At 37.4% G+C, this 13,614-nt stretch overlaps 1 protein-coding gene across 1 annotated transcript in view; it reads left to right on the forward strand.

Annotated features, from left to right (window-relative positions):
• The window catches only part of LOC141427626 (pre-mRNA-processing factor 17), a 55,660-nt gene that overhangs the window by 37,808 nt on the left and 4,238 nt on the right, over positions 1-13,614 (forward strand). The gene's annotated exons all lie outside the window — the stretch shown is intronic.

Genomic DNA, 13,614 nt, shown 5'->3' on the forward strand with positions numbered 1-13,614 from the left:
AGCTCAAGTATTTTCGGTTCTGCGTCGATGACTCACGCATATATTTTGCCTTTGGCTTCCTCCACACCACATTGTCCTATGGCCCCCTAACATAACAAAGATCAATGTCACCTCATCGCAATAACATTTAAATCGATACTTGTAATCAGAATGAAACATGTAACGCCACTCTCCAATAATATCTGATAATGATATATCGTTCTATTATTTCCGTGGTCACGCTGCTTCCTTTAAATTAGATAATTTCAAGTAACAATGTATTGTCATGATTTTAACTCTATATTATAATCAGTTTTTTTCCCTGTCCAACAAAGACTTCGCTTTATTTGAAACTGCATTTGTGTGAAGGTTACACTTATTTACTTTGTATTTGCTTTGTACACAGGCTTATATTACTAATTAGTTATATGTATTGAAGTATTACATTTTCGATTCTCACATAGAGATTATTAAAACTATTCTTAAAGTAATAGTGTAACAAATAATTTTCCTTACCTACTAATTACTAATTAAGGTAGTTGGGGGAGGCCTATGTCCAACAGTGGACGTCCTACGGTTGAGATGATGATGATGATGACCTGCTAATTATTATAAATTCAATAGTAGCTCTGTTTGTAACCAGTTTGTAACCTAACCAACAAAAAGTTGAAAACCCCCGACTTTGTCACTTGAAAGTTCAATATCTCAAAAACGGCTAAATCGATTTTGATGAAATATTTCTTAGAACCATCGCTGGAAAACCTGCTTTCAAATAAAGAAAACCGCATTCAAATCGGTCCACCCGTTTAAGAGCTACGGCGTCACATACACACACATAGCGGTTAAACTTATAACAACCCTCTTTTTGCGTCGGGGGTTAAAAATTAAAGTAAGTTTTTATCTCTAAAAATTGGATAGTTCCTCCGGGATAGGGTTAAACTAATTCTTCGGAGACGGAGTCGTGGGCGACTGCTAGCACGTGATAACAACAATTCTGCTGCAAACGTTTTTAGAATATATCTACCTATAGGGGTATACTGTAACCATCACCATGGTTATTAATACCGTGGTGGGTTAGTGGTTGGATAACCTAGACTCGCAACATGAGTTTTTCGGAATTTATATGCGAAATCACATTTGCTCAACTTACCATGATTACGGTGTAATGTAACATCTTGAGAAAACCTGCAAACATGAGAAAAAAATCAATTGTGTGTGCGAAGTTCCCAATCTGCACTGGGCCCGCGTGGGAAATACGGCCCAAGCCCTCCCATTCTGTGGGACGTATATAGGCCGAAATGATGATGATAACTATCATCAATTTGTTTGCTTCACTAAGATAGGTACTACTTTTGACTCACAAGGAAAGGTACTCAACTGTCCGGCTTCGATTTGTTTTATATTATATTACCATATTAGTGTCCTTCTTATGACCGTGTGCATGCGTCTGAAACTCTTCCGTCAGCCAAGTAATTTAGCCCTGATATAGAAGCATTCATAACAAGTGGGGGGGAGGGATAATCCATGCAAATGGCAGTCTGGAAGCTGGCGCGCGCTCTTGACCCCGCCGTCGTGCGTGACGCGCTGCGAGGGTCTTGTTACATCATCTTTTTTTAAACGATTTCTGAAAATATGGTCTAATGTAGTCATAGACAGGGCCGGTCTTAGCCATCTAAGCGCCCAGACGAGTCATGCCTTTGGCGCCCTTTTTATTAGATACGACAAGCGACAAAATGACAGGTCGTGTTTGTTTACACTCTAAACTTTAAAGTATATTTTAGTGTTACGGGGTTTATTATTGCAGCTATAAGCAATATTTCTCCGCTGTCGCCTGTCAGGTTGTCAACGACGGCGCATGGCGACGGCGGTGAAGGCGCGGGGAGGAGGCGAGCGGGGGGTTGGACGGACAGAACGGACATACCGCCATACAAACGCGCGCACCACTAGTTTATTTATTATAGAAAAAAATTGTATTGTATATGTACTAAATTCAGAGTATCAAGAATCTGCATCTTTCCTTTGTTTATCCAAAACACAGGTTTTAAACTACCAGTCTTATTGGAAAATCCAGTAAGTTGCACCACTAAGTAACTCACGAATTATGTTTTTGGACTGTAAAGTACTAGCTTTTGCCTCTGACTGTGCTCGTAGCGCTTCCAAGAAATTAATAGAAGTCAAATCAACCACATATTGTTATTCTTGAACAATTTGCAAAACATGCGACGCGGTGATAATGCCCTGTATTAAAAAAGTTGATCGCTTGCTTTCTGTCTTCTATTTTCAGTTAGGTGTTTAAACTGTATCCTATTATCTTTTCAATGAATCTGCTGTAGGTTTCCAGTTTTAAACAACGTGATAGTATTTTAATCTTATCTTTGCAAATGTCAGGATTCGTCTGTGTATTTATTGGATATATTCAATTCAAGTGTCTGTCTACCCCGTTTGATTGATTGTAACACTTTATGATGGCATTTGTGGTATTTTACTATATAATAGGCACGTTTGTTCAATATTCCAAATAAAATCGGTTGTGAAGTGAATGGTAAAATGCCGAAGCACAGATTGTGTAAGGGGAAACCACCGTACTATTCTCCCAAGAAATAAATAAATAAATAAATATCATGGGACACTTGACACCAATTGAACCTAGTCCCAAACTAAGCAAAGCTTGTACTATGGATACTAGGCAACGGATAAACATACTTAGATAGTAAATACATACTTAAATACATATTAAACATCCAAACCCGAGAACAAACATTCGTGTTATTCACACAAACATCTGCCGGCCGGAATTCGACCCAGGACCTCAATTCGTAGTCAGGTTCTCTAACCACTTAGCATCGGTCGACATCAAAATCGAAAGTCGTCATAATATAAAGTTTCACTACTGAAAATCGAAGTTCGTGTCGTATCGTCCCTCTCACTCTTGTATTAAATAATATTAGCGTCAGCTGGACGGTACCATACGATATACGAAGGTACACTAATATGTTGCATAAAATCGAATCTCATAATTTCGTTTATCATAACAACCTTGAGCAGAATCATCAGATCACCGAATTACTTTTCGCATATAATTTTGTAAAGCAGAGTATTAACATCACATAATATCGATGAGAATACTATGTATACTTATGTACGAATAGTTGCTACGCACAAAGATATATCTCATAATATTACTTTGCATAAGGTTAATAAAAAGCAATTTATTGACATCAGTTATATTCTGGCGCTTCGCCGCCCGCTGCCGCGGCACGCTCGCTTCGCTCGCTCGGCTCGCGTGCTGTTGTGGTCGCAATTCTAACCTAACCCAACCCACTATGTAGCTGCTGTTCTGTTCTGGCGCTTTGCCTGCTGCTGTTACAGCACGCTTACTTTACTGGCCTTACTTTAACCTTAACCCATTCTTATGGTAGCTGTTAGTTCCTCTAATTAAGTCATTTCGCTATGTTAAAGTCAGCGCTATTTAAAATTCTTTGAAAATACAATAGTCCAAACTATTATTTTGCTATGCCGTTATGCTATATAAAAATCGGCCATACTAATGTTCTGTTATTTAATATTCTGCAGAATTATATTCGGCGATAAGAGTGTTCTGCTAATTCTGCTATTGAATTTTCTGAGAAATGACTATTATTCGAACTGATAATTATGCAAAGTTATGATTATGCAAAAGTATCATTCGGGTGAAAAAAAAGTGATACCTGTTATGCGGAGTGTACCTATTTCGGAGAATCTATATTATGCAAGATAAAGTGAACCCCGATACGAACTTCGATTTTCGAATTTCGTAGTAGCCCTCCTGACTCTCAACCGATAACCACGGTCACTCTGTAGTGGTGTACCTTAGAAGAAAAAGTTAAGGAAACTAAATCGTAAAATCAACTCATTACAACAATTACAAGATATTTGCAACCATAAAACTAAAACATAACACGAACAGTCGATAATGGCACGCTAACACACGCTAAAGTCTGCAACCGAATTATTACGAGGTTTTGTGTTCCAACAGTTTGTTTGGCATTTAAGAATCTCCTGTAGTGAATGATATTTATAGTATAAAATAAATGAATAAATATCATGGGACAAAATTGACACCAATCGACCTAGTCCCAAATTAAGAAAGGCAAGCTTTGTAGCTATGTAGGCAACGGGTAAACATACTTATTGGTAAAATAAATAGACACTCAATCCAAGAATTTACAATTTTTTAGGGTTCCGTAAGGATGTAGGGTTTTTCTCGGAATAAAAAAGGACATCACTTGAAGCAATGAGAATTCTAAGTCGACGCAATCGTAGAGTCAATGAAAAAGGTGTTTCAGTTCATTGATAGTACCTAACTACCTGGTAATTTAACATTTGGCCAAATGGAAAAAAAGTCATACATAATAATAACATTAAGTTATTGTTTAATCTCAAATTGTAAGATTCGCAAACTTGTAACATTAACGTGACACATAACATGAGGGAGAAAATTAAAAACTTACTTTTTGAAACATCTTTTGCTAAATATATGTGTGAATTTAAAAACACTTTAGATACGGACTTTAAATAAACGTCATGAATTAAGAATCTTTACAACTGCGCATATTTAATTATCTTGAGTCTTGCTTAGAACTAATAGACTAGTTACAAAGTTTAAGTGTTTTGGAGAAAATCAAAAATAACACTGTTTACTTATTCTCTTATAGCACGAGACGTGGAATAATTGTAACATTAAATTTGCCGTTTATTTGTTCACCTGCGTATTGAGTCTTCAATAAGATCCAAAACGAACTAGTTTTGAAATTGGCGCTTCGCCATCTCACAAATTTGTTTACTTTATTTCATTGCTTTATATTTCAAAGTGTAACTTTGTATTCCAAAGTAGCCCACTTTATAGAGGTTATCCAAATATTGCGATTTCACAACCGTCTTTACAAAGTTACCCAAATAACGGAAAGTTTATGAAATTAGATATGGGCACTTATTTTGTGTTCAATAAAATTAATACCCTCTAGCTCAGCGTTTCTTAACCTTTTTCAGTCCGCGGAGCCCTAGACAATCAAGCATGATTTCAAGGACCCCTTTTATAAAAAAACAGGAATAAGTTTAGGTCAATTTTTATTAATTCAAATGTCTATAGATAAGACGGCGGACCCCCATACACATACTCGTGGATCCCCCAGGGGTCCGCGGACCACAGGTTAAGAAACGCTGCTCTAGCTGTTGCCCGCGGCTTTGTCTACAAAGAATTAGTTTATCGCACGCCTGCGGGAACAGTAGATTTTTCCGGGATAAAAACCATCTGATTATTTGCGGTAGTTCCTTTGGCTGTTCCTTCGACGAAAGGAAATATTGCGTTTTGTTTTTCGCACTAGTTCCTTCACAAGAGATGAAGGAAGAACAGCTCCAATTTTTCGCCTTTGTTCCTTTCGCCGTAGCACTTTCAGTTCTTGCAAAGGAACATGGGCGAAAAAATAAACGCAATAGTTCCTCCGAAGGAACAGCCAAAGCAATGGCGGACTAAGATTTTTTGAGGCCCGGGGCGATCTTTAATTTTTCTCCCACCAGATTTGAATATTTACTGAATGGAAAATTAAATTTTAATCAATATTTAACCACGTGAACACCACGTAAACATTTACAAGCGAAGCGACATCGTCACGTAAAAACTTTTTTTTTTTCTATGCTTGCCAATGCCAAACCGGGGCCTCCTATAGGTGTGGGCCCGGGCGGACCGCCCCTGCCGCCCCCCTCTTAGTCCGTCACTGAGCCAAAGGAACTACCGCGAATAATCCAAACCATCTTAAATCTGGATATGATTTTTTCCAAATGAGGGTAGAAAATGTAAAAAAATATTGCGACCATTTCGCGAGGTCTGTACAGCTACAGAGAGCCAGTTAGTTCTTATGAAGTAGATGAAAACTTGCTACAATTTTCAGGAGTGACATAAAAGGTTAGTAAACTACCTAAAGCCGCCTTACACATGCGCGTTACTAGCATGCTATAGTAGCACCTGTCCTATACACACATGCTAGTAGGTAGCATTTGTGCAATAGTAGCATGCTTTCGTGCTAGTAACTAGCATGTGTAAGCTACTTAACGCACTATGATGAAATAATAAATAACGATACGCAGCGGTATTGGCGTTTTAAGGTGGCATTTTTTTTCAGTTGCAAAAGTAACCTTTCTTTGGTTGATTACAGTTTAAAGCCGTTTAAATCACCGTTAAAATGTGGGCACGCGTCAGTTGTAAATTATAATGGCGTTCAAAATGATTACTTACGCAGTTTTTGTCCTATTTTGCCACGAGCTGTGGCTTCTGCGATACGAAATGAAACGCGCGTGTTTGATCGAATAATATAACGGTTACCGGAATAGAATTTGCTGAAACTAATTTGTTTTTAGATTATATTAACACCAAGTTCAATGTCTTTTAGTTTTGCCAGAAATACCATTAGATTCCTATGCTATGCATTAATCATTCCTGTTCAATTTACTCGTCTGTTGGTTAGTGAATCTCTTAGGCTGCGTTTCCACCAACTCAGCTGTTTCCACTAGAGCTATGCTGTGCGAGGTTAGTTAATGATGCGTTTCTAATTGGTCTATGAAAAATATTCCTCGCAACACATCTCTGGTGGAACGCTGTCACGGTCGTATCGCTACGTGAATGATTTAAACTATTATTTAATGTTGATATATTAGAAGAATCTAGAAAATCCCCGCCCGCCCCTTGTAACAAAAAAATAAATTTGTTCGCACCCCCTCCCCCATATCATCTTACATCCTACTTACTAATCCTACTAATATTATAAATTCGAAAGTTTGTGAATATGTGTGAGGGTTATGTACCTATATGTTTGTTTCTTCTTCCTTCAAGCTAAAACGTCTAGTCGTATTTTGTATGTAGATAGCTGGACATCTGGAATAACACGTAGGCTACTTTTTTCCCAATATTCCCACGGCATCGGAATAAAATTTTAAAATCTCAACTGCTGGGTTTAGAGCCATGAAATATTTGCACAGTTACTGTTGTTTTTAGTGCAACGCCAATGAAGGCGACGATAACAATTCAACTGCTGGTTTTAATGGTTTACGCTTGCGAAGCCGCGGGTATATACTAGTAATAAATGAATATCCACGTATTAGTGTTTATTTTTTTGTCCTTCTAATATTATTATTTTTTTAACTGAAAATAGGGCGTATTAGGCAAAGCTCTGCGCAGGGGGCGACACTAGCGCAAACCGCCATGACAGACAACGTCAGTTCTCTTTAGATTTTGCCGCCACGACGGATCATGACCAAAGAGTATTAGTACATATAGCAACCATGACATATTTATTAGTAACAAAATACATAACATGATATTTACATCGATAGTAACGGTAGAGCTATATTTCCAAAATTTAATTGAAATAACACGATATTATGGGCTGATGGACATGTGGTCCCAAAGGAAGACCACTGCCGTTCGCAAGACCGGCAGATTGCTGATTTGGGACCATTTCGAGACATGCGCATATATTTTTTTATCAATTCTTCCCATGTTGCCACGAATAAATGTGTTCTGTCTTTGTTTACTAAAATATTCAAATTTTTGGAGTGGCAACATTTTTTCGTCTTACTTGTTCACGCACCAGCAGGGCTACTACGATACTCGAAACTCGAAGTTCGTTTCGTGCGGTCCCTCTGACACTTATACTATTTAATACGAGAGCGAGAGGGACGGTAAGATATGAACTTCGAGTTTCGAGCTTCGTAGTAGCCCTGCTGCAAATACCTTCAGCCTAGTAGGTACAGTCTGCGGCCGCGTGACGCTTCAAACTCGTATATGACGTGTGAATCGGCCAATTCACCATTAATATGCAATAACGCTGTTGTTTGTGTCCAATAAACCGGAATAACAAGTATTTCTGAGACTCTGAGTATCTTCCTGCAATTTTATGGTGTGGCATGATGAAGTCAGGTCTGAAGCAAGTTCGAGCTGCGTAAATGTTTGCGGTGGCAACTACGAGGCAAGTCTCGTAGGTTGGCAAGAAAGAAAGAGAGAGATTTACTTTGGTTCCAAAAGTACCACCACCTTAAAGTAATAAGATTCGGGATTATTGTATAGTTACGTTGACGACAGCAGACGGTGTCAACCTCGTAAGTCCTGACTTATTTATCATACCTACATAGCTCTACAGACCGAGCCGAGAACTCTAAGTTTTGTGATTTTGGAACTTACCTACATAAATTCTTAGTTCTTATTTCATTGTAAAATTTGTACTCGTCCAAGTACATTCGGCAGTTATTCTTACAGTTAATTTGTACTTTGTGAAGTACACTAGGACTTACGAGGTAAATGTATGCCATTTTTTACATTAAAAGATAAATTATTGTACTTATCTCTAAGAAATGTCTTATAAATAAGAACTTTAGTCGCATTGATACATGAATATTTCGTGGAGTACTACAGCAAAAATCAACATTATCAATCCCGCCTAGCTTCATTAATCTGGAAGAACGGTAGTGCGTCCGCCAAGTCGAAAAAAGTTTAACTAAACGATATACTTCACAATAAACTTTATACGCAACCTTTTATAACAAAAAAAATATCTCTACCTGTTCTCTATCTACATTATGATGAATATTGGGGACGATATTAAAAACTGTTTTGAGTTACAGTTTGCTATGTCATAGTGACATTCCTTGCATGCGTAGATCAGCTGATTGCGGTCACGTGGCCGCTGCAACAGCGCATAGTATTTGTAAACCCGTCCTCGTCTGACCTTTGTTTGTACAGGCAGCAATCCAAATCTAGTAGAGCATATATGCTTAGGTGTAAATGTTTTATAATAGGTGCCGTTAACTGGTGTTGCCGTCCGTACACCGCTGTTTTTAGTTCGGGATTATATTTTTAGACTAGTTGTAAGGGCTAGCTTGTTTAGAACTCATTGATAAGTATGTAGATAAGATCTAGCTGATACGAAACGGTATTTAAAATTGTACCAAGAGCATTGTAACTGCGAGAATTCGTTTATCGCTGTCCCACGGGAGTTATGCAATTTTCCGGGATAAATCCATACTAATATTATAAATGCGAAAGTGTGTTTGTCCGTCTTTCACGCCGTAACGGAGCGACGGATCGACGTGATTTTTGGCATAGAGATAGTTAATGGGCCCGAGAGTGACATAGGCTACTTTTTATCCCGGAAAATGCACAGTGCGCGATAACCGAATACCACGCGGGCGGAGCCGCAGGCAAAAGCTAGTAGTATCATACGTGTTAATCCAGGATAGAATTAGTTATCTGTGCGCCATATAGAAATCCGCTACGCCGTTTTTCCGTGACGGATTAAAAAACATTAAACTTTTGCCTTTATAATATAAGTAGTATAAAAGCAAGTATAAAGCAGGATTAAGTGGGATTACACAGCTTTTAAGTAAACAAAGCACGCACTTACTGCCTATCCTCGTAAGGCTCAACGTCCTAAATGTAGGACATACGTAAAAGCAAATCACAACTTTTACTGATTGACTTTATGTTTAAAATTCTAATAATCGAAATTTGTCGTGGGCCTTACGAGGCTGTGGATATTCTCCTAGACCGCAGGAGAATTCAGAATGTTTCCGAAAGATACCACCATATTTTCTAAATCGCTTGTGGTGGATATTTGCTCAAGAACTTAATTTATTGTTGAAATGTTCATAGTTCATACCAGTTTAAAGTTCATTATTTGTTTTGGTTCATTACTCGTACACCATGCAAACCTTCGCCCCCCTGACCTACCAGTTTCCCATGGTCGCGAGTCAACCTTGACAATATTAGAGACCGAGGAACTGTGTGCCAAGTTTTACTTGGGTATATTCCGGCGTCCGAATCGTTTAATGCTGTTACATAATTAACTAGTTAGTGGGTCAATTGCATTGAATGCACGAAGATTGTGTTTGTTACGTGATACTTGCACAAAGAATTGTTTATATGCGTACACGCAAACACACATACACATACACACACGCAGATGTGATAATTAGGGACGCATGTTATTGATATTCCGTACAGTCTAGAAATGCGTGTAATCATATCTATTCTATATAATCTACTTTGTTTCGCATAATATCGTTTGCTATAGTCAAAGTCAAAGTCAAAATATCTTTATTCAATTTAGGCTATAACAAGCACTTATGAATGTCAATAAAAATCTATCACCGCTTCGGAAAAACCTCGGTTGATAAGAATCCGGCAAGAATCTCAACGGGGTATATTTTTTTAAACAGATTTACAATAATATTATTAAATGATATCTATACATTACACGTATTTAATACACCTTTATTTTTAACACAGTAGGTTCGCTATATAAATATCCCTGTCCATGATATAATCATTAACTTTATAATACGCCTTAGATATTAATGTCTTCTTGAATAGATCTGAATTTTGTATCCGTTTCAGTTGTAATATTTTTTGGAATTTTATTATAAAAACGTATGCAACTTCCCAGAAACGACTTTTAGGTTTTAGCCAGTCTGTAAGATGGAACTTTAAGCTTCCCTGTGTTAGTAAAGCCTTTGGCTTACCGACGTTAGTGGGAAAATATGTAAACCCTTGCTGTTTTCATGAGTTTTTGAATATTTTAATAATGTAATGTCACGTTTATTTTTTATCTCAACTAGTTTAATTTACAATTTCCGGCATAACTATTTGCATGTGTAAATCCCACTAAAGTAGTTATATGTGTAAAACTAAAATCATTAGTTACTTACTTTTGCACGTTAGATATGTTTTGACCAAATCTTGGAAATGGATTTTTATTCACTGTCCATCGTTCACTTGAAACTTGGTCTCGAATGTTGGTCAGACAAAAATGCAATATCATGTAAGTACCAAAGCATACAATGATTCAGTATATAATATAGGTATGTAAATAACGTCGATTTCGGCACAAATAAGGAACACACAGGAAGTAGGAGTGCATCAAATTGTTCTCCGTCAATCTGGTCAAGTCGGTTTAAATTTTATTAAGTTATCCTGAAATTCGATTAGCAATGAATCCTGGACCAATCGGAATTCGAGAGTAAATTACCAATTTGAACGGGTAAAACAATTACGGCTCGGTTTAAGTGTTCCGCTACCATGGGACGCTTGTAGTTTGTTTTTATTGAGTTCTTCCGTTCAGTAGAGGATCGCGTCTATTAGGTACATTTGTAATAAGTTACGATACACTATCTGATTTTCTATTAGCATGTGAAGGACTTAGTTTCCCAAAGCTTTAAGTAAATGGGAATGTAGAGTCTTAATTAAAATGCATAACAATAGAAATGCATGAAAAGGTAGCAAGGGTTCAAAATACAATAATTTGTAGATAGTATGAGTTCTTACGCGTTTTACATACTGACTCTACCAGTGCTAGTAACGTAAATAGTAATATGATTAAAAGATGCTTACATAACTGTGCAGGTACTTCATTTGTTCTCCAAATTACTGATTATAAAATCAAGCTAGATCGATTATTCGCCTCCACCCCCATTACCCATACAGATAACCTAGCTATGTTTGGGCTTGTTGGAATCGTCTTATTGTGTACTTTGACCAAGAATAGTATCCAGGGTCTCATGATAGAGCTCTCATGCAGGTTTACCAATAAAGCTTGTTTTTAGTTTTTTCAGCTATTTCTATTATTATAATTTTAAATTGTTATATGCAGCGGAGGCGGTACCTATTCACTTTCCGTGTGTCCTAGAAACAAACTTTGAAGATAGGTTAGCAACCCAATCGAGACAGAGTGATAAGCAGCTGCAATGAGCTAGATAAGGCAGAGTAATACTATCGAGTGGCATAAGTATAGGTGTTGCTAGTAATCTGAAAGTTTATCTGCATACAATTTATAACAAGCAAGCAAGCAAGGCATATATCTACCTCAATAACATGCGAAAAGGATGAATTGTCTATTTAGGCTTGAAAGGGCTTGAATATCCTGCCGTGAAGCAGCAGTGATTGCACTGTTGTGTTTCGGCGTGGAGAGTAAGACAGCCGGTGTAATTACTGGCACTTGAGGTATCCCATCTTAGGCCTCTAGGTTGGCAACGCTTCTGCAATCCCCCTGGTGTTGCGGATGTCTATGGGCAGTGGTGATCTCTTGCCATCAGGAGACCCACTTGCTCGTTTGCCACCCACTCGAATAAAAAAATAAAAAATATAGTTTTTTCGCGCTCGATAACTCCTTATCGGAAAGCTGAACAGATTTAAATAACCTAATGTAAAATATTTTTAATAAGGTAGGGACGGGTTAGGTACTGGGGCAGTTCAAATTATCCGTAGGAGCTTCGGTGTTGTTTATAGATAATTTCATTGTCCCATAGTTGCAATGGCCTCTCCTTATCTTAGAGGATTTTTAGCTGGCTGCAGTTGCGTTGTTGCAGGTATATCAAACAAACCAATCCAACTACTAGAAGTTTGTAAAATATGATGAAATATTGCTTGCAAAATTTAATAGTCTGAAGGGTCGAGTCACTCTAAACGCAATGCGACGCGGCACTGCATTTTTCATCGAGTACTCGTTGCGTCCCGTCTTGTGTAAACTGACCCGAAGACTGGGGGAAATACTCAATTTTTCTGTAGGTACCTACTTTTTATAATTAATGGCAACACCCGGAATAAATCTCAACTTAAATATTGCCAAAAATGCCTCGGGGCTTGGCATGAATTATGAGTGTAAATCGCAAAAGTAAAACACTTTTTGTGTTTGTTTAGTGTCCCTGAAACAATTAAAAAAAAGTAGATCGGAAGGAGGAAACTTTCAAAATAGGGGGTCCTAAGAGGACTTCTTCTTCTCTTCTCTCTCATCTCTTCCGTCTGGCTGCACGTAATATATTTTACGCGTATTACTCACTTCCAAAATATGTTCATTGTTATTCATAAGTTACTCTACATACTTACGGTAGGTACATGTTTAATTAAAGCCAAAACTTGTTGCGATCCTCCGTAGAAATATATTAACTTGTTCGAAATGTTAGATTGTAATTGGTTGTTACTGTTTTATTTCTTTAAGAAAATAGAAATTTATTTAAGAGAAAAAGAAGTAACTTTAAGATTGGTTTTTGGAATCTTTTTGTATTTTTTATTTCAATTCCAAATTTTTTGTTACTTTTACCGTCATCCCGTAAAACCCATATCGAAAATACAAACTGAAATATAGATGCATAGAAAAACCAGAAAAATAAGAACAAAAGAAGATTGCCTGTATCACTGTCCAGTGGTGGTGTAGTGGTATAGCACGTGGCACGGAATGCCGAGGATCTGGGTTCGATTCCCAGCGCTGGTCTTATTTTTCTGGTTTTTCTATGCATCTATACCTATGTATTTCAGTTTGTATTTTCGATAGAAGTAACTTTGTTTGTTTCTATATAGGCAGTAGTCTCTGGTAATATTTTACAGTATAACAGTACCTATAGTATTCATTGTAACAACTATTGTATTGTATTGTTGTATAGAATTGTTAAGTTAAATATTGCAATATTTCACACTTCACACTAATATTATACTCGTAAATGCGGAAGTTTGTTTGTTGTAAGTCTGTTTGTTACCTCATCACGTCGAAACCGCTGAATCGATTCAGATGAAATTCGGTATACAGATAGTTTGAATCCTGGGGAAGGACATAGGAT

The sequence above is a fragment of the Choristoneura fumiferana genome, chromosome 4 (assembly GCF_025370935.1).
Source record: "Choristoneura fumiferana chromosome 4, NRCan_CFum_1, whole genome shotgun sequence".
In the NCBI taxonomy this organism is placed as follows: Eukaryota; Metazoa; Arthropoda; class Insecta; order Lepidoptera; family Tortricidae; genus Choristoneura; species Choristoneura fumiferana.